This window comes from Mytilus californianus, unplaced genomic scaffold (assembly GCF_021869535.1).
Source record: "Mytilus californianus isolate M0D057914Y unplaced genomic scaffold, xbMytCali1.0.p SCAF_11, whole genome shotgun sequence".
Lineage (NCBI taxonomy): Eukaryota > Metazoa > Mollusca > Bivalvia > Mytilida > Mytilidae > Mytilus > Mytilus californianus.
This window is the reverse complement of record NW_026262593.1, coordinates 12,428,670-12,449,986: the sequence shown is the minus strand read 5'-3', so window position 1 is coordinate 12,449,986 and position 21,317 is coordinate 12,428,670. Positions and strand designations below refer to the sequence as shown.

General features: G+C 31.4%; 1 protein-coding gene across 4 annotated transcripts in view; it reads left to right on the top strand.

The window, feature by feature from the left end:
* Window positions 1-10,412: 10,412 nt before the first annotated feature.
* The window catches only part of LOC127719556 (uncharacterized), a 36,868-nt gene continuing 25,963 nt past the window's right edge, over window positions 10,413-21,317 (top strand). For 2 of the 4 annotated variants that reach the window (XM_052225773.1, XM_052225769.1), the window contains exons 1-2: window positions 10,445-10,541; window positions 12,550-12,633. The gene's annotated coding sequence lies outside the window, so the exon portion shown is untranslated. Of the gene's footprint in view, window positions 10,542-12,549; window positions 12,637-21,317 lie in introns of all 4 variants that reach the window. The other 2 variants (XM_052225770.1, XM_052225771.1) reach the window with 2 other exon arrangements.

Below are 21,317 nucleotides of genomic sequence, written 5' to 3'. Positions count from 1 at the left end.
TGTGTCTTTCTATGTTGTGATGTTACACTATTGTTTCAGAAAAAGGGTGAAGGTTTGGTACCATTAAAACGTCTAAACCCGCTGCATTTGTTTGTACCTGTCCTAAGTCAGGAATCTGATGTTCAGTAGTTGTCGTTTGTTGATGTGGTTCATAAGTGTTTCTCGTTTCTCGTTTTTATATAGATTAGACCGTTGGTTTTCCCGTTTGAATGGTTTTACACTGGTTATTTTTTTGGGGCCCTTTATAGCTTACTGTTCGGTGTGAGCCAAGGCTCCGTGTTGAAGACCGTACTGTGACCTATAATGGTTTACTTTTATACGACAATCCTACGGAAGTAATGGATTGCAGCATTGTCAAACCTCTCATCAGGACCAAGGCTGGACTTCAAAAGACTGATCAATACGTTTATCACATCGACGTAAGTATGTCGTCTCCATCCTCTTTCCACTGTTGGTGCAACTTCTCTTTATAATTACAAGTAATACATAGATTACGTTCATTGATTTCCAAAACGTCACTGCAGACATGGGCATATCGAACGAGTTGGTCTAGTGGATCTGTTTTACGATCTTCACTGGCTTTTAAAGGGGTATTAGCTACGAGATATAAAAAAAAATAAAATTAATATGATTTTGTTTTTGTTCAATCATTAATGAAAGTGAAATAGTGAAATAATAATTCGCTTTTAGCAGCCAGTTTAGTTCAATTTTGCCAAAATAAGCGAAGAAACATAGTAGATGAATTATTCACTTGCAAGTGAATAATTCGACCTCATTGAATCCGTATGCATGTGACCTTTAATTCAACCCATTAGCTGGAGATTGGTTAGGCATGTATCAGTCGTGTTCAGCCATTAAAAGGAAAAGAAGGTCAACATTGAAAGTGAAACAAAGGTGAACCATTTCGTTGAATGATTTGATCCACAAAAAAATCATTCTTATACAGGCAGAAACGATGATTAACGTATCTTTCAACCTATAACATGAAATCAAACAGACCTAGAAAGTCCAATTGCATGAGGTCGCTATCTATTTATATCTATGTGTATGTTTATATCGGGTTATGTGACCGTCGGCAGTTTCCGGATGTCATCTCGATGGTTAATTAGACTAAAATACACACGAAATGCTGATATATATTATCGAGTCTATGCATTGTTAATTGTTAATTTCGGACTTATTGTAATTTAGATATAAGTTTTAGTATGTTATAAATCAAATATGAGAATTTGAGTCAAATCGGTTAACATGGATTTGACAGCTAATGTCCCTTTAAGCTATATAAATCGTTACTATTTTGATGTTTGATGTTAACAGCTCTACTCTTCACAACGGCTATTTTCAGGGCCAGGTTGATCAGTTGTGCAGCCCACTAACCAGGTCAGCGACACGTTATGAGTGTATGATGACGCGGAGCAAACTAGATTACTGTACGGCGTTCAGTTAGTTGGCAGTATATTAGACATAGAGTAGTGTGTCGTTGGACCATACGATCAGCGTTACATGTTGTAGCTTGCGGGTAATCAGGAAGCTAATTAAGCAAGTCCGTTCAGCTGTAAGGACTGAGACGTAACTTCGATGAGAATGAAAATGGAACGAGCTGGGATATATAAGCACCGAAAGATGTTATCAAAGTAACATAACCGCCCCAAAAAAGAAAATTAACAATAGGGAACGAAACATATTCCCATTTGTCCATAATTTATTTAATGTATTCATTATATTCTTTCTCCTTTTGTTTCATTTCATTCTGCATTTGAGAAAATTCCGATTACAAGCTGTGGCATTTATTATTAACGTCATTTTTTTGGTTTGTTATGCCCATTGTTTTTTAACAGCATCCATGCTGCTTTTACGTGTACATGTACTTGTAACAAATCGAGGACACGATAATCGCTCATGTTGAAAAAAAAGGAAAATAAGACTTTACAGATGTTATGCGTCTAAAGCCCTTCTCTGGATTTACCTTCGTCAGGAACGATCAAAACCAAATATTTGAAAGCAAAGGATGTATAAGGACCGAAACATGTGAAGAGCAACATGACCTAAAGGGACCTAAAAATAATAGCCAAATCCATGTTGAAGTCTTTATGTATATACATACCATATTCGTCTCTCTCTCTCTCTCTCTTTCAATAGCTTCTAAATTTGTCTACCGTGTTTTATTTATAGCAACAACGAGAAACACACTTCTTCAAAATGTCGATTTTCTATTTGTAATCCTCAAATATATAAAAAGGGTACGCAAAATACCATGTCACGTTCCTATAGTTTGTCAGAGTTGTTTTTGATCTCGGGACGCATGTTCTCGGTCATCTCCCGAGGAGGTTGGAGTCAATTAGAATCAAACTATAGCTTTATAAAAAAAAATAGTAGTATGATTGCTAATGAGACAACTATCAACCAGAGTTCAAATGGCGAAGATATAAGCAATTATAGATAATCGTACGGCCATTTAACAATGAGAAAACCAAATACGATTTAGTCAACTATAAAAAGCCCCGACATGAAAAATGTGAAATAATTCAAACGAGAAAATTAACGGCCTATAGTGCCTAACAAGATTTTGTGAGGTACAAAAGTAGTCAGATCGGTAATATTTTGACTTTCATTTGGATTGAATTGGACTGACAACAGCTTAATGAGACTGAAAAATGCTATTTATGTTCTTTTAAAACACACGTACGAGCGTTTTACCATGAGTAGACGTGCGAAAAATACATTTCAATGTTTTTCTTCAAAATGTTTTATTTAAAAAAAAAGGAAAAAGCATGATCTGTAAAGTTTCTCAAATTCCTGAAGAACACGCTGTTTCAATATTGTAAAAATTAACTGTAGTTAAAAAAATCGTGAAAAAGTAAGTATCGCAAAATCGAACCTTGTCTACCTTTTGTTTCATTCATAAAAATATCATGAACTCGTCAAGTGTACAGTTTGGTGGTCAATTGAACCACACGTATGTGTAAAAAGAAATGCAAATTAACCAGTTTTCAGATATACAGAATATAATTACACTTTAAAGACATGGATTGGGATCCTCATTTCTATATTCTTTTTTTTTAAGATATTTTTCTTTTTTCTTCACTGACAGTGGCGGATCCAGAGGGGGGCGTAGAGGGCGTACGCCTCCCCCCCCCCCCCCTTTTGCTTGCACTTTTTTTTTTGTAAAATGATTAATCAGACTAGACTTCGTGAACTTTGCCATTTCCCGTGTATTTAATTTTTATGCGACAATTCTTTACTTATAAAGATATTTTTCGCTCGTATTTACTGTAATATATTATTAATTATGTCAAAGTCATGTGATTCTCTACGGTGGAGTTGACCAGTTCGTCGAAAAAAACGTCACTCAGTCATTTTGAAATTCAAATTACAGTAACACATTGCTTAGGCTGAGGATGACAAGCATGACGCCTTCAAAGCGACAAAGTATTGAGCAAGAACGTATTGACTTCTATTTCACAATTCCACCCAACAGAAAGTAATACTCTATTACACTCTCATGAAAAAAAAAAGTTCCACAGCAATATTATTTACCTACGAAAACATGTTTAACCCCACACGCCCCAGCCCATTAATAACATTGCTGAATAGTGATCCCCAGTCAGTAAGCTCTAGATATACATTTAAAATCTAAGGTACGGACCATTTGATCTGAAGGGGCAGTCCGAGATATTTTAGAGAAAAAATTCTGACCCTGATTTTTGCCTTAAACAAAAATTCTGGCCGTATCTGGATTGAAAACAATAATCTTGTCTACTTTTTTGCTATCAGTAGAAAAAAATATTTTCAACAGAATTATTTAGCATTAAATGAACATGATGAATAAAAAACGGGCGTAATTTCTCTTTTTTTTTTTGGGGGGGGGGGGGGGGGGGGGGGTTGCATGTGAATCCCATATCTGACCGGAATGTCTGTTTCGCCGAACTGATATACTGAATACTTTTTTCAAGGCTCGACTGCAACCTGTCTGCTGGGTGTGGCCTATATGTCTCCATGTGTCGACCGTCATTCACAACTTCATTGTCATTTCCGACTCATTTGTAGCCTTTGGTTGATTTGGAACCACTCACTTCCCTTGTTGGGTGAAACATTTCAACCAAACATTTGGATGAACATTGCTTGTTTGTCTTTCTTCGTGTCGGTCGTATTGTAAATTTCATTGAATAGCCGTTTATCTTGTTTACAACAAGAAATCTGTGAGGTTATGTTAACTAATCATACAACAAACGAGAATTTTCCATTTCCATTTTTTACTGACAAATCCCACATCAAATATATTAATTAGTACATAGCTTTGGATCCATCCAATCATTTCATAATAGACAATTGATTGAGAGAATACGGCACCAAAAATGTCCAACCCCTACACTTTAACTATAAAATGCATTTTACACTTATTCTATGTTTTTTAGTCAAAAAAAGTCCAAAAAAAATATTCGCCTCGTTACGCTCGGCGAACTTTAATACTACGCCCCCCCCCCCCCCCCCCCTTTTCCAAAATCCTGGATCCGCCCCTGACTGATGTTGCCCATTATTCTCAAGACTGGATGTAACATATACAGACTCTAGTTAAATCTAAATATAGTTTTATCGTGTTTATAGGAAAGAAAACTAAGGCAACCCATAACTATAATTGGTAATCCACAAACAAGAGTCATTTATAATTTCTTAAAGATTTTTTAACTTCGGAGCTAAGAGTTGCCATCCTTGTCTTCATAACTGACAACAATTATTGACAATAATTATTGTTACGTAATAAAATTTCGTGTGCTTACAGATAACACACAGGACAAATTTGAACAGGTAAACAATTAAATGTGAAGCAATAATAATTGCATCCAATCGAATTGCGTAATATTTAATAACAATGACCAGTCCATATCAAATTGCATGAGTGTTAGGGGTAAATTAGGTAGGGAGAAAATGAGAGATTTTTTAATACAATTTCTTGTTAATACATGTATTAAAAAACTCTCATCACCCAAACATTTTGTTAGAAGTTCAAACACCTAATATATTTCTGTAATGGCATCCGGTTTTTCGATCTCTCATTAGTGTATTAAAAGCAATAGAAAGTTTGGGCTTCTAGTCAACAAATTTTGTTTTGACTTTATACAGATAATACACCTTCTTAAAGCATTAATTTATAACAGATAATACACCTTCTTAAAGCATTAATTTATAACATATAATACACGATTACATAGCAAAAATCATTTTTGAAAACACTGCAACACATTTCAATCTGATTTATTCAGCGGTATTGTCATGAAGTGTGTTTTAGTGAACCATGGTATAGCAAACATCGAATTCCCTCACAAACTGTAAAACTCAGTTGCAAATAGCTTAACTCAATAGATCGATACGAAGCACAACAAACGACTAACATAAATATAGTAGAAACAAAACACCTATATATGAGTACTCGCAGTTACTGAAAGCTAGTTCAAATATAAAAATAAGACGATGTGGTATGAATGCCAAATGAAATAGAAGTTAACAACTATAGGTCATTGAACGCCCTTCAACAATGAGCAAAACCCATACCACATAATCAGCTATAAAAGGACCCGAAATGACAAATGTAAAACAATTCGAACGAGATCAAAGTACAGATCTGAAAGTACTAGCAGTTACTGACAGCTAGTCCAAAGCCAATAACAACTAATAAAAAAATCATACATCTAAGACTAAAATATCAATCAGTACACATTATAACTGTTAGTACATAAAGTTTTCTTTAAAATCCCAGCACTATGTGTATTGGTAGGCATGTTTGTAAATGGTGAGCAACCAATAATTTTTGACAAAAATAATACTGTAATTCTAAAAGCAAATACTGCTTACAGAATACATACACATAATGATAATAATTGTATATGCACCAACAATAAGGATTCTTACAAAATATTCTTGAGTTACACAATTTATAGATATAAAAATAAACATCAAGGCAAAGGGAATAATTTTGGAATTGCAAATTGTACCTTCATATTGATATTCATTGAAATCCTAGTAAAAACAAATGTTTCTCAAAACTTATAATTTTGTCACAAAACTATGAATTTACCATTTAGCAATTAACATCAGAGTCATGGAAATATAGCATTTGTTTTATCCTTGCGAAAATAGATAGTTCTCAGAATTTGTGATTTTTTTTCACCCTCACAAAAACTAATTTCTTACCCCATACTTTATATCGTTAATAATTCTAGAATGGCATATTTTACCAAAATATCATTTTTTTGTTGAAATCCGTGCATAAACTGATGTTTCTCAAAAGTATGCTTTTATCAATTATTTTCATTTCTTTGTAAATTCGATCACATTAAAAGATAGTAATACCTTTCTGTAACTTTTTTGTCAAAATCCTGTTAAAAGAAGACGTTTCTCAAAATTGAATTTAACAAAATATAAGCTTTCATTTCATCTATCACCCAACTCAACAACAAATTTGATACCAGGTATAAAAAAGCATATTATATCTCCTTATTTTTTGTTGAAATGTTAACAAACAAGTAGTTTCTCATTTTTTTTTTTTATTTTTAACAAATCAAATCAAATCAAATCAAATCAAATATTTTATTGTCGTATAAACTTTACAGTTTGTGACCAACATGTATTAACACAATAAACATAATTATATACATACATATCAAACAAACACAATAAAAACAGCATCAAAATTTATAAAAACAAACAAGCTATTAAGAGTCCCCTGCCCTCAGTTCTAATGACTTTTTCAAGAAGGATCCTAACTTATTTGTTTGTAAAGGCGTTGATGGATTTAGTAAATAATGATTTTTTTCTTCTTCATTTAAATTATTAAAGTTATTATTTTCAGTACATATGTGTTCAAAAAAGGCATTTCTTAGTGTTTTATTATAATCACAATAGAGTAAAAAATGTTTCTCATCCTCTAGTATTTTACATTTATGACAAAGTCGTTCCCCTCTTGGGATTTTAAAATATCTCCCCTTTTCAATTAAGAGGGAGTGATCACTTAGTCTAAATTAAGTGATCAATCTCCTTATCTGAAAATTAGATATATTTAGATAAGATTCTAGTTTGCAATCCTTTTTAAGTTTTTTATATAGATAAAATTTACTTTTATCATCAATGTTTTCAAATTTAGTTTCAATTAAATCTTCATATCTATTTTTCATTTTTAACTTTATATCGTTTTTTATTTTATTTACATCTTTTATGTCCTTACAATTAGAAAACATATTAAGGTCAATATTAGTCTCTTCATCAATATTTTTTGCATATGTATACCATGAATAAATTCTAGTCAAATCTAGATACTGAGCTAAAGAAAAAGCTTCCTTTATCAATGGATTAATATTATTATTATATAGTCTAGCTAAATATAAAAGGGTTTGTGTTTTAATAAAACATTCTATAGGCAATCTTCCTAATTCAACTCTTGCTCCTAAATTGGATGCATTTTTTCTTATTCCTAGAGTAGATCTACAAAATTTAAGATGCATATTTTCAATAGGGGCTTTGTCTGTAAAATAAGTTGATTAATTTGTTTTCCTGAAGATAAGGCTCTGTTTTTGGCTCTATGAAAAGAAATATATGTATCCAAATATGTTACTTCTGAATTATAGGTCATAATTGGTTTTACTAAAGAATCAAAAAGGTTATTTGCTACTTTTATAGGTAGATTATTCAATGATTTAGTATAGGATTTTATTGCAAAAAATACTTTTTTTGCCTTTTTTGTCAGCTGTAAAGTACTTTGTGATAAATTTCAATTACATTTATCAACATTCCCAAAAATGAATATTCTGATACGCTCTCTATGGCTTCATTCTCATAGTAAATATGTGATGTTTCACCATTTTGTTTGAACTGACTGAAAATCATGGATTTTGTTTTGTTTGTATTTAAAGAGAGTTGCCATTTGTTGCAATATAATTTAACATTATTCAAATTGTTTTGAAGACCCTCTTTCGATTCTGACAGGATCAAAAGATCATCCTCAAATAGGAGGCATCTCACCTTACTATTTATAAGCTTAAGGAGACTTGAATTTTTAACAAAATTATGTTTTCACACCAATGTTTTTCCCCAATTTGAATAAAACATTTTTTACATAGGGAAACAATTTTGAATAGCGTAGTATTACTATAAATGTATAAATTTCTGTGATTTCCTAAACAAAACCTAAGATTTGACCAATTTCAATAAAAAGCAAACGATTTGTTTTTTTGTATTTGTTAGATGGTTTTCTGATTGTAACGATCTGATAAGTAAAGCCTTTTTCAGCTGATTTTTTTATAGTTTGTTCAGTTGTACTGTTACATCACTGTCCTAGGTTAGGGGGAGTGTTAGTGCCTTCAAATATGTTTAACCCCGAGGAGCCTGTAATTGAGTGGTTGTCAGCTATTGCTGTTTCTCATATTTGTTTTTGGTTTATAGTTTTTTTCAAGTTTGTTCTTGTATTGTGCCGTCACACCACTGTCCAAGGTAAGTGTGTGTGTGTGGGGGGGGGCCTTCAAACATGTTTAACCCCGCCACATTCTATATGTCGCTGTACCAAGTCAGTAGCCTTTAGTTCAGTGGTTGTCTTTTGTTTATATCTGTCATATTTTTTTTTCGTAAATTGTTTTGTTATTAATTAGGCCGTAAGTTTTCTCAATTGAATTGTTTCGTATATTTCATGTCTAGACTTTTGTAACCGACTATACGATATGGGTTTTTCTCATTGTTGAAGGCCCGGTACGGTTGCCTATTAATTGCTTGCATCCACTTCATTTGAACTTTAGTAGATAGTTGACTCATTGTCCATCATACCACATATCCTTATTTTTATATAAAAATCATCTGCAAAAAAAACTTCACTAATCAAAGTCGGCACAAAGCACAAACAAAAATGAAAGTACATTGAGTGTATACTCAACAGTACTGGAAGTATATTATATGAAAATAAGAAGATTGGTATGATTGCCAACAAGACAAAGCTCCACCAGAGACCAAATGATATAGAAGTTAACAACTATAGGTCGCCGTAGGGCCTTCAACAATGAGAAGAAAAAAACACTCCGCATAGTAAGCTATAAAAAGGCTCCTAACCTGCTGATGTGAAATTGTAGTGTCATATATATATATACTATTATATCGGATGCTGTACTTCACAGAATATTTTATACATTAGTTCAAGAAGACATTATCTTGTGCAATGCCAAGAATAAATGAATAAATATCAATAAAGGAGATGTAGGTCACAATGATACGACAATGAGACAGCAACCCAAAGACAAAAATAACCAAAAGACATCTAGAGGTCAAAATACAATCTTCAACACTAGAGAAATTTCTAGATACTGTATATTCAGCTCTTTGCGAAAATAAACCCATAAAGATATGAAATAATCACAACATCTGAACAACACCCATATCCCGTCCCCCTTTTCTTTTTTTTTTCGTGCTAAATAGTGTGCAGGTCTGTCCAAAGTTAAGTTGTTGTCATATAAACATCGTTAATGGGTCCAAGGTTTTTCATCTAAACCTACGACTCGAATAGGAGTAGTTTAAACAAGACTTATATATATAGTACTATATATTTTTTTTAAATGAGATAAATATATGAAAGGAAAAGTACAACAAAGATTTATCTTGCATACAAAGTGTACGTGTTTACACACAAAGTACATGTATGATATCGATTCAATATATGCCTTTGTTTTATATTCACAGTTGTAACTTATTTAATGTTAAGACGTTATATTATATGGGCGATCTTGTGGGAAAATAATAAGCCAGTTATTTCTTTGATTCTTAAAAAAAATAGAAAGAAAGAAAATCGACGTTTTAATGAATGTTAATAGTATATTGTGCGTCTTTTCGTGTACACTATGTCTGAAATGTATGTTTATAAAGATGAGAGAGGGTTATAGTTTCTTTTATCATTTACAAAGATTCCATAAGATGTCAAGGTGAACTATGGTATTGTGTCACATGTAGTGAATAATGAATTTACTTTGAAATATCAACCATATACCCGATTAAATTCCCACGTGGTCAAAGAAAGGGGACAGTAGAGCATCTTAGAGGTCCGTCTCTAATATGGCCAATACTCATATAATCGTTTCATTATATATTTTTTCTTGTTTTCCGTAATTACATGTAAACATTAGGTTTCTCTATCTAAGGACAATGAAAGATATAGTTCAATGTGAATAATCATGATTAGTCGATTTAGCTCTGCCGGGGGTGATGGACATTGTGATATAGTTGTGTATACACATACTTCTTATTAATTGTGTAACCTGATGTGTATCTTTGATATTCTACAATCAATAATAACTTATAATAATGATTATGATGATTTTTGTTAGACTATGTTTAAAATATCTTAGATAAAAGAAGGAAGAAAATTAAAAATCAACCCTAGATCGGACGAGTCCAAACAAACAAGTAATCCAGGCAGCCGAGAAAAGGTACGTATCTGATCATACAATGGCAGAATGAATACATTGGATATAAAAGTGATTTAATCAGCTAATTCTTGGTTATCCTCATATCAGGTACAGTCATTTGATAGACGAGATACTCATGTATCAAATTGCAACAATTTAGGTGAAATTGGTGGAAATTTTACATGTTTTGTTTGTCTCTGAAGTTGGCTCATATGCAGACTTTCCATCTTTCTTGTAAACTCGAACTTGTCGATAATATTTGTCAAACAATGATTATATGAGTCGCTCAACTACATATTTGATCGTTCTTGTAAATTATTTAAAGATTAAATAAAACAACATTAACAGAAATTCACAGTAATAACAAAAAATATACTTATTAAACGTTAATCGACAAACGTATTTCAAGGGTATTATATGTGTAAGGTTAAAATGAAAATATTAATAGAAATTATAATAATTAACCCTTAGAATGTATATCATTCATTAGAATATTGATTTTTGATGTTTAGTACAGTAAAAGAACACGTAAGTTTGTACCCTGAACGATTTGGGAAGCAAATATTGGAACTTGTGTTGACAAGGAAAATATACATTTTTCTCCAATATGGCGGCGTATGTATTTGACAAATACATCGTGTTACATCTATTTCATCAGAGCTTTGTATATGCAGCCAAATGATAGATTATATTAATGTAATTAACTAGTAACAGTATCAATCTTTATACTGAAGTAAAATTTATCTATGGGTACATGTATTTTACATGTTTGTTTGTGTTTACAAAGAGGCGTACTTAGAGGGTATTTATAGGTGTGGAACACAGTGTATCGTTTATCAAGCGATTTTATTTAAGTTCCGTTCACTTCGCACAGATAAAGGCTTATAAGGATATATATTTAGTTAAGGTTTTGTGGACGCTGAAATATACACCATAGAGTCTATTTCGTTACAAGATTTTTATATTCTATGAATTCTGAGTATGTAGTTATATTGTTCAAATGAAAACGTAATATAGTAACAGAAATGGAATTTTTGTCCCTTAGGTAATAAATAGTCATTAAAACACGTGGTACTGTATTACTCAAACTGAGATGAATAGAAAAAAGGAAAACAAAGTGAAGGACAGAGGAGGAAAGAATAACCATAATGGTTACAATTAAAATAAATGATCATGAAAATTTAAAGACAAATAAAGCACAAAGTGCAGAAGAATACTTATTCATTATTATTCTCTATATAGTAATACAGTTGGAGTGAATTGTGTGTTTTTTGATAATTACATTCATGTTTTTGACTGAGAAAACTTTAAAAAAAAAAGTAGATCTAGAAATATAAAAAGGGGGGGGGGGGGGAGTTGATTTCTGGAAAAGGGGGGGGGGTTACCTATTTTGTTTGCCAAATTTTAATTGAACGATAAAAATCTGAAGAAAGTGAGGGTTCCAAATCCAAGCTCCCCCTTTCAAACCACAAATCAAAGTGGTCATGACATGGTTTTGTCCTATTTTTTTTTTTATTTCAATGGTTGGGTGTGCTCCCTTCTAAAGGCCTTGTTCGATATTACGATATAGAATCATATGAAACATCTACATTTCCACTCTTATTGAAACATTTAAATCTACAAATTTAGTGAAAGGAAGGGAGTATTTTAGGGCCAGTTTTGATGGAAATTGAAAGCTAGATTTGGAGCAAATGTTTTGCATATGAAGCGCTTTTATTATTTTGTTTTTTACAGCAATAAAATGTACAAAAAAATGTATGCTCCTTTCTCGTGTGAAGAAGGTCATTTTAGTTAATAAGAAGGGAAAGGCTAAAGAAAATTGATAATGTTTGTTAAGAATTGCAAAGTTTTGGGCAAAATAAGTCAACAGGATGTTTTCCAACCACAAAAATATATAATGACTGTTTTGCAACTTGAGAGATAAGGACCCAACAACTTAACTTAAGTATACCAAACAAAGAAAAACATTAAGTATTATTCTTAACCAAAACAAAACAGGAACAAACAAAAAACACAAAACACAAATTAGAAACAAAACAAAACAATAAAAGAATGGCAGAACCTTAAAAGTAAATCAAATTTAAGAAAAAATTATATGTATATATTTTTTTTGCAGCGGTCATCTTTAGACTGAGAATTCGAAACAGATCGACGTATATAGAAATTCCTGAGTGCGAGTTACAGGCTATTTGTCATGCAGGTAGTTGTAAGATAATCATGACCTACATATACAGGCAACAATCAAGTACTTTTGTGTGGAGCATGGAGCAAAGTCATGCCAGGGCCTTTTATGGCTTGCTGTATGGTATTGGTTTTGTTCATTGTTGAAGGCTGTACTGTGATCTGAAGTTGCTTATGTTCCTCCTAACAGAATTTCCCAAAGGAACCTTTTTTTTATAAACAATGGATAATTTCTGTTCCAGTTGGAACAAATATTCTATACCCTTTATTCTGTTAGGAACAAATACTCTAATATTTGTTCCAGTGGAAATAATATTACAGAATATTTCTTCCACTTGGAACATTATGAAGAAATTTCTTTTGCATGACAGCTTCCAGCCACATCATTTTGACTATGGTGAATGGTTGTCTCATTGGCAAGCATACCACATCTCTTTATTTTTATAGTGGCTTTTGAATTGTTTGACTTCAAAAGTTATTGTTTTAATATGCGAATAATGTATTAGTTTTAGGAGGGGACACCTTTCTCTTTTTAAATGTTTAATAACCACAGATTAAAATATAAGATTCTTGAGATGATAAGTTGATTTTTAATTCATTGCTGTTGGTTTCCATTCATTTGCTGAGAAAGAATTTAGTGTTTTCAGGTGTTACAAACCAAAAAATTGATTGGAACAGCCTGACAGATCATTTTGTTTTTTTACAACGATGTATATGGAACTGATGAAAACTTATTGTTTAGAATTGTAAGTGTGGAATATTATCCAGATTTTTTAAGATCAATTTGATTTGTTTTTGTCTGAGTGTGTCGCCATTGTAGTTACTCTCATGCTGTGAACAAAGTACATGCATAATAGAGAAAGACGAACATACAATATCTGGTTCTCTACTGTCTAGTTCTAACTGAAACCTCACACATCTTGTGTAGGAATCTTTTACTTTGATAATTTTTTTTTTACATTTTATAAATTTCCACTTTTTCAGGTGGTAATTATTTTCTGAAACAAAATAAAAGTTTGAAGAAAAATGGAAACAAACACTAGTTATTGGTCAACTACATTATCAAAGACCTAAAATAAATGTATACCTTTGAAATATATTTTCATAGAATTAGCTCATCCTACTAATTTGTTAGAGAGTTTTAATTATGTAATTCTATGATGTTTATTTTGATTGCATGTCTGTAGGGTTTATTGTTGTTTGCTTAAAGTCCAGTGGCATGTTTGTAGGAGGAATTGACTTTTATTGAATAAAAAGAATGAAATGCAGTAAATGCAGTAATGTGTCAAGAATTTTGGTATTATTTTTGTTCTTATTTATCCACTCCTGTCCAAAAATAATGAATAAATTTATCATTCAAGTTCAATTTAGAACATATCTTTTAAAAATTAGATAATTAATTTCTACGAAAACAAATAGGAATTCTAGAACTCTGTTTTTACATTTTTAAAAGTGTATGGTGGAATAGGGTGCCCAATTAAACAAAGCTGAACTACCATAATTTTGTTAAAGTTTGCCAGAAAAAAAGAAAATCCCCCTGTAGGCAAGATACCTTATAAATAAGACAGTAAGACCATAAAAGCCATTGACCATTCCATCTTACGAGACAGTGAATATTTCGGTTGAATTTTACCAGGAGAGAAGGAAGAATGTTGGAAATACTAAGTTATGTTGTAATATCAATTCAATTCATTTTCTTAGTGAAAAGTACATTGAGTTATCTCCCTTTGAACACAGTTTGTGTCTTAAGTACATGTATTACAAGTATTATAAGAAAATAAAGTTATTTCAATACAACTATGTACTGATATTACATTTTACTTACTAGAATTAATAGAATTTTATAATTTATAAACCACATTTTCATTTTTTTGGTAAAGACTTCAAAAAGGTAAAACCAGAATTTTTATTTAAAAATTATGAAAAATCTATATTTGATGTTGCATATAAATATATACAAATATGGAGATGTGGTATGATTGCCAATGAGACAAATATGAATGCTGAGTCTTTGTTGACACTATTTAGCCAAAAAAAAGTTTTCACTTTTCACAATGGTAGGTTTTGGAACTTGAAACAAAAGATAATTTATAAATGCATGTAAAGACAGACAGCCAATGACCAAAATAACCAAACACCATCTAGAAAACAGCATACAGAGTTCAACAAAAAGCTGGTGCCAATACAATATTGACGATCTAAATCATCTGCAGTTCATTGATTTGTACTACATGTACTGTAACTTCAGAAACTATTGCGAGGTTTTTATTATTACAAATAATTAGAATCTCAATGATACAAACTCGCATTCTGGTATCTGATATATATGTCTTTATGCAGATTTTCCTGAAATCGCAATAATAAATCTTGCATTTTTGTCCATTCTTCAAAAATTGCAATAATAAATGCAAGCAATAATTTCTGAATTTACAGTATGTCATAGATTAACATTACTGGAAAAGAATGATAATTGGACTATTAATTTAGAAAATCAAATTGTTAGAACTATAGTAAACTTAATACATAGTTTACATACCAATTTACCATGGTTACTGTTTCAAAACATAATGCAAATTCCTTTGGCTTATTCTAAAAATTGTGAATACACGAATTCAGACTTATTTGTGAATAAGCAACTTGTGTTTCATCCACCAGGTGAGAGAAAAAGCTTCTCACAGTCTTAAGTGTTCTGAAATATAAAATGCATTTTAGAGGTGGAGAGGACATTTAATAGTAAATATATATATAAGACATGTAGTATTAAAGGGAAAAAAGGATCAGTTTGAGAAGGTTTGTTTGGTGTATTTATACAGATGTGATGGAATGGTAATAGCAGATTGTTTAGTGTTTTTGATATTCACTTCTTTGCACTCTTAAAATTTTACTTACTTATGAATGTTATATATGGTATTTTATGTTGACATGGTTGATAAATTAATCATGATCAAAATCTTTATCATTTTTACAACAGATGTCTTTTGTATATGAATTGTGGACTATCAAAAATCTATATGGAATTAACATGATTAAGAATAAACTAATAATGTTTTTTTTTAATTCAACATAAACACATTTAGTTTTATACACTTTTTGAACAATTTTATTGGTATTGGTCTATTTTGTTTATGAAAGCATTGTTTTGCCCTAAAAATAAATGAGAGGTAAATTTGACATTTATTTTTGGGGTCTGTGTCAGTAAAATTTTAGAAGATTGATTGATTTTTGGCTGCTTAATGTCCTACTGCATATGTTTATGCCTATTCAGTGCGTGAACAAGTAACAATACAATATGATGATTGAAGGGGAAAATATTTTCTGTCTGTGCATCAGTCCTGTATCAGGTTAGAGTTTTGGGTTAAGGTACATGTACATGTAGTTTACCATGAAGGTTACGGTCTCATAAACTTGAAACTAAGTATGCATGTTCATTATGATATGAACTATTTAAAATGTTTGCCAAATTAGGGTTTGGACCCTGATAACACACTGAATACAATGTGATAGTGATTAATGATTAAGGTTGAAGATTTTAGTTAGGGTAGTTTATCATGAAGTTTTGGTAACATCAACTTGAAACTTTGTATACATGTTCAATGTTCCATGAACTTTTATAATTATATGACAAATTACGATTTTGACCCTGATTTCACAGTTCACTGAACATGGACATAGGATAGTGAGAGTGGGGCATGTTGCCCTATGGACACATATTCTTGTTTCTTTGTATGTAGAAAATGTTTGATTCCTGCAGGTGTGTGAAGCAGGAGGTACATTTGTATATTATAATAGTTTGTTCTTTCATTTGTCCTTCTGTTCATCCATTCATGTTGTTCATTTTTTATTGGTATCTGCACTTCTCTTAAATCAGTGGCTCTTCCCGAAATTTTTCTGCACCTCCTATTTTTTAGCTCACCTGGCCCAAAAGGCCAAGTGAGCTTTTCTCATCACTTGGCCCCGTCTTCCGTCGTCGTCTTCCGTTAACTTTTACAAAAATCTTCTTCTCTGAAACTACTGGACCATTTTAAACAAACTTGGCCACAATCATCATTGGGTTGTCTAGTTTAAAAATGTGTTCGATGACCCTGCCTGCCAACCAAGCTGGCTTACATGGCTAAAAATAGAACATAGGGGTAAAATGCAAGTTTTGTCTATTATTTTGAAAACCGTTATAAATAGAGAAAATCTGACAAGGACAAAAAGGTTTAGAATATTGAGCTCTACCAATTGTTCGTTGATGTCAAAACTGTCAGGCAACTTCTTATAGGAGTTCTTGCCCTTTTACCATTTTTTTGTGATTTTGCCTTATATCTTAAAAACTATAATAGATAGATAGAAACTTAAATAAGCAAAAATGATCAACAAGACAAGATCTACATTTAAGACAATTTGCAGGAAATTTTCCGACAAGTCCTTGTAGGAGTTATTGCCCTTTAATGATGATTTATTCCAATTTTTTTGCATTTTGCCTTATATGATAAAAATTATAATAGATCAAAGGAAATTTTAAATAACAAAAATGATCAACAAGTCAAAATCCATAAACAATTCAAATTTTGCTGATATAGTTAGTAGACTGTCACTCTTCATAGGAGTGATTGCCCTTAAATTAGGATTTGTTTACCCTCTTTTGTGTTTTGAGAAAAAACTAAAGAAGATAGAGAGAAACTAAACAGACAAAATGATAAGCCATACAAGATCAACAAAAAAGAAATTTTTGTCATGAATTCTATTCTTGTCTACAATGTTGGAGAGAGTCCATTTTTGATAATGCACATAGACCTAGATGAGCGACACTGGCTCTGTAGAGCATCTAGTTGGGGTTTCCTGTAGCAAAATTTGGAACCTTGTCCAAAAGGTGTCATACCTTCATGTTTTTAAAAAATAATTCTTCCTAAACAAGTGACTAGATTTCAGAAATAATTATGGAATATTTCTTGCGTTATGCTTTTTTTTAACATCCTATTTTTTTTTAAATCAAAATGGCTTTTTGTGGTTACACATAAAACATAAATGCTATATCTACGAAAAGGTTGGCATCTTGTGTATGTAGCCTTAAACCACAGACTAGATTTCTCTGAATTTTCTTATAATTTCTCATTCATAATGCAATTGTTTACCTCTATTTTCTTTTCATTGTAAGGTTTTTATACGCCCGTTAAAAAAATTTTGACGGGATGTATTATGGTATACAAATGTCGTCTGTCCGTCTGTCTGTCTGGCGTAAACATGTCACACCATAACTTGAGAACGACTTATCCAAATATCATGAAACTTAACATAGTTGTTTCTTATGATGGTCAAACGATCTGTATACTTTTTGGTGAAAATAAGATTAAAACATTTTGAGTTACGGGACTTAGTAACTAAAACAGGTGTGTGGTTTTTTTCACATGTCACGCCGTATCTCAAAAACAATTTATGATTATTGCTTAAAACTTTACACACTTTTTAGTTATATTAATCTTAAGATCTGTATACTTTTTGGTGATGATTCAAAATTTTATTTTTGAGTTATTGAGTATTTTGTAAAAAAAGGGGGAGGGTTTTTCACATGTCGCGCCGTATCTCAAAAACGATTAATGATTATTGCTTAAAATTTTACACACTTTTTAGTTATATTAATCTAAAGATCTGTATACTTTTTGGTTTTGATTCAAAATTTAATTTTAGAGATATTGAGTTTTTTGTAAAAAAAGGGGGGTTTTCGCATGTCGCGCCATATGTCAGAAACTATTTATGATTATTGCATAAAAATTCACACACAAGACGACAGGCGTATCATGCACTCATGGCGCAGCTGTTTATTAAAGTTTCTTGTTGACCTAGCTTATTTGGACCCCCTTTACCCCATTTGCCAAAAACTACTGACTTATGTAGTCTTGATTGATTCTTCAATAAATGTTCACATCCCCTTAAATTTCTTAAAGCTAATCCAACCGTCTTGAGGTGGCCTGAGTTTAATATTTCTTAATTTCATATAGTAAAACTCTATCCTCTAAAATTGATCCTATATTATGTATAAATCTCTTTTTTTTTGTTTAAGATTATTCCACATCTCATTTTATTGACATATATACAATATAAGTTTGTGGAATATATACAATCATACAAAAAAGCTTTAGAAGCTAAATCTATAAGCTTGAAAAAGCATCAAAATAAACAAAAAATTGGGCTAAAAAATGGCCAAAATTGTCTAAGCATGCCTAGGCCAACTGCTTCCCATGGCTGTAATTCTTTACAGAAATTTGTGGCTTTAGTGTAAATCTATAAAGCTATCTTTTTTCCCATTCAAAAATAAATCTTACATTTAGAATTATAACAGTATGTCAAACAGAAATGTTTAGATCAAATTTAGATTCTGCAATTTATTGTTGATCGAACATTTGAAGGTCTGTTACAACATGTTTTACAAGAGATGATGTATGCAACATGACTAAGTTTATAGCAGTAAAAAACATAAAAAGTGTAGAAAATTAAAAAAAACATGGCAATTATTGCAAATTATTTGACAGAGAAATAAAGACACTTATTTGATTGAAAGTAGATGGCTACATACACTACAATTGTTAGGAGATATTGATTTTCCCTGAATATTTAAGTTGATCAAAGTCTCCTAATCAATAACTTAAATCTAAATATAACACTCTGTTAATGTATGGGGCACACATTATTGTATTTGATTATGAAGATGTATTTCTGATATAATAGGGTCATGTTAGTCATGACAGTTGTATATCTGGCATTTGAAAGATGCAAGGAAATTATTGACCTTCTTGGAGGTCATTGATTTTGTTGATAAAGGTCAAATTATTAAAATATATATTTTGGTAGAAGTAAAATATTTTTTTACAACGTTTTTCTATCAGTCCACCTTACTAAAGCTATACCAGTATCTAAGGTCTTTCTTTTCCAAATCTGACATCTCCTGTGACGCCAATAATTTATTTTTATTGGAACCAATTTGAATAGAAGGAGATAATTGAGACAGCAATCCAACAACAAAAAAAAACAAAAAAAGATTTACAAAAAAAAATGCAGTCAACAACAATAATGACAGGTGTCACAGGATGATATGTCAAGCTCTGATTCACCAATGTATAAAAGATATGAATATTTAAAAAAAAAACATGGAAATAATATATTCTAATATCATTTAATATACTGAGATGTGTATGACATAAGATAACCAATGGTGAGGTTACTGACTTCAAACAGATAAGAGAATATGGAGTGGGCTTCAACTAATTTACCATGTATATTACTGTAGGACTACACTAATGAACATAACAAAATTTGAAAAAAACAAACATAAAACAATAAAGAAAGAAACTTTATATAACAAAAATTAAACACATGTATACATACTGCCAATGGAAAAGCTGACATTAGTTCACACCATTTCTAGACTTAGAGCCTGACACTTGTCTAGTTTTGAACTTGAGATATTTATTGGTTGTTTGTGTCATTGGATTGTTGTCTCATAGATGTATACCCTATATCTCCATAGATGTATACCCTATATCTCCTCATAGATGTATACCCTATATCTCCATAGATGTATACCCTATATCTCCTCATAGATGTATACCCTATATCTCCTCATAGATGTATACCCTATATCTCCTCATAGATGTATACCCTATATCTCCTCATAGATGTATATGTAACAGTGGTTTGATTCCGCCAGTGTACTTTATCCGGAGGAAGAAAATCACCAGTGATTTTTATCCACCAACAAAAATTCACTAGGTTTTTCTATCTGGATCCAGTGTAAAACATCCACCAGTCATTATATGGTTTTAAAAAGAGTTTTTTGGAAGGGAAAATATATATAAAATGCGGCTTAGTAGTTTTTAGTGTATTTGAAACTTGCATAGTTGATTTATGTAAAAAGTGGAGAGTTTTCATCCAAGGAATGTTCACACTAGTGTTTTTGTACCGGAATGATTGCACTAGTTATTTTATACCGGGATTAATTACACTAGTGCTTTAGATCCCTACATTGATGAAGTGATTAAAACTCAGTTTGAACACACGATAACACAATAATGCTTATTAACGAATAAGATTTAACACGGTAATTTTTCTATGCAAATCTATAAAATCATATGCTTTTAAATTGTCACTAATTGTAATATTCATATTTATTGGATTGACGAAGTTTTTCTGTGTATTTGAATTGCTTTTCGGTCGACTTAGATATAAAATCATATCTTCTATGTCGATATCAAAGGATAATTGAAACTTTAAGTAAGAACAAATCTGCTCTTTACATTTGTTTTATATCAAGTTCAATGTCCTGATCATTGATAAAGTATTTTGAGTTATAAAAATATCCTCCTCATCATCATCAATACTATTTACTGGATTGACTCTGGCTAATTAAACTGGTTCCTTGAAAATCATTCAATTTTAACCCATTTATTTATGTAAACAATAAACCGGTCTAATATAAACAAAACAATGATATCAAGATCGACGCTTTCACACTATTTACATCCAATATTCTCTAGGGAAAAACAGTTACCCGGAATAAATACACGGCGGAATGAAAGTACGCTTACATATACCCTACATCTCCTTCCGTTCATATATACTAGTATATGTAAACATATTCCTCCAACATGCATGCTATTTTATAACACATTTTACATAGGTTTTTGTCTTGTGTACAGCAATCTCATTGTCCTTCTTTTACTTTAG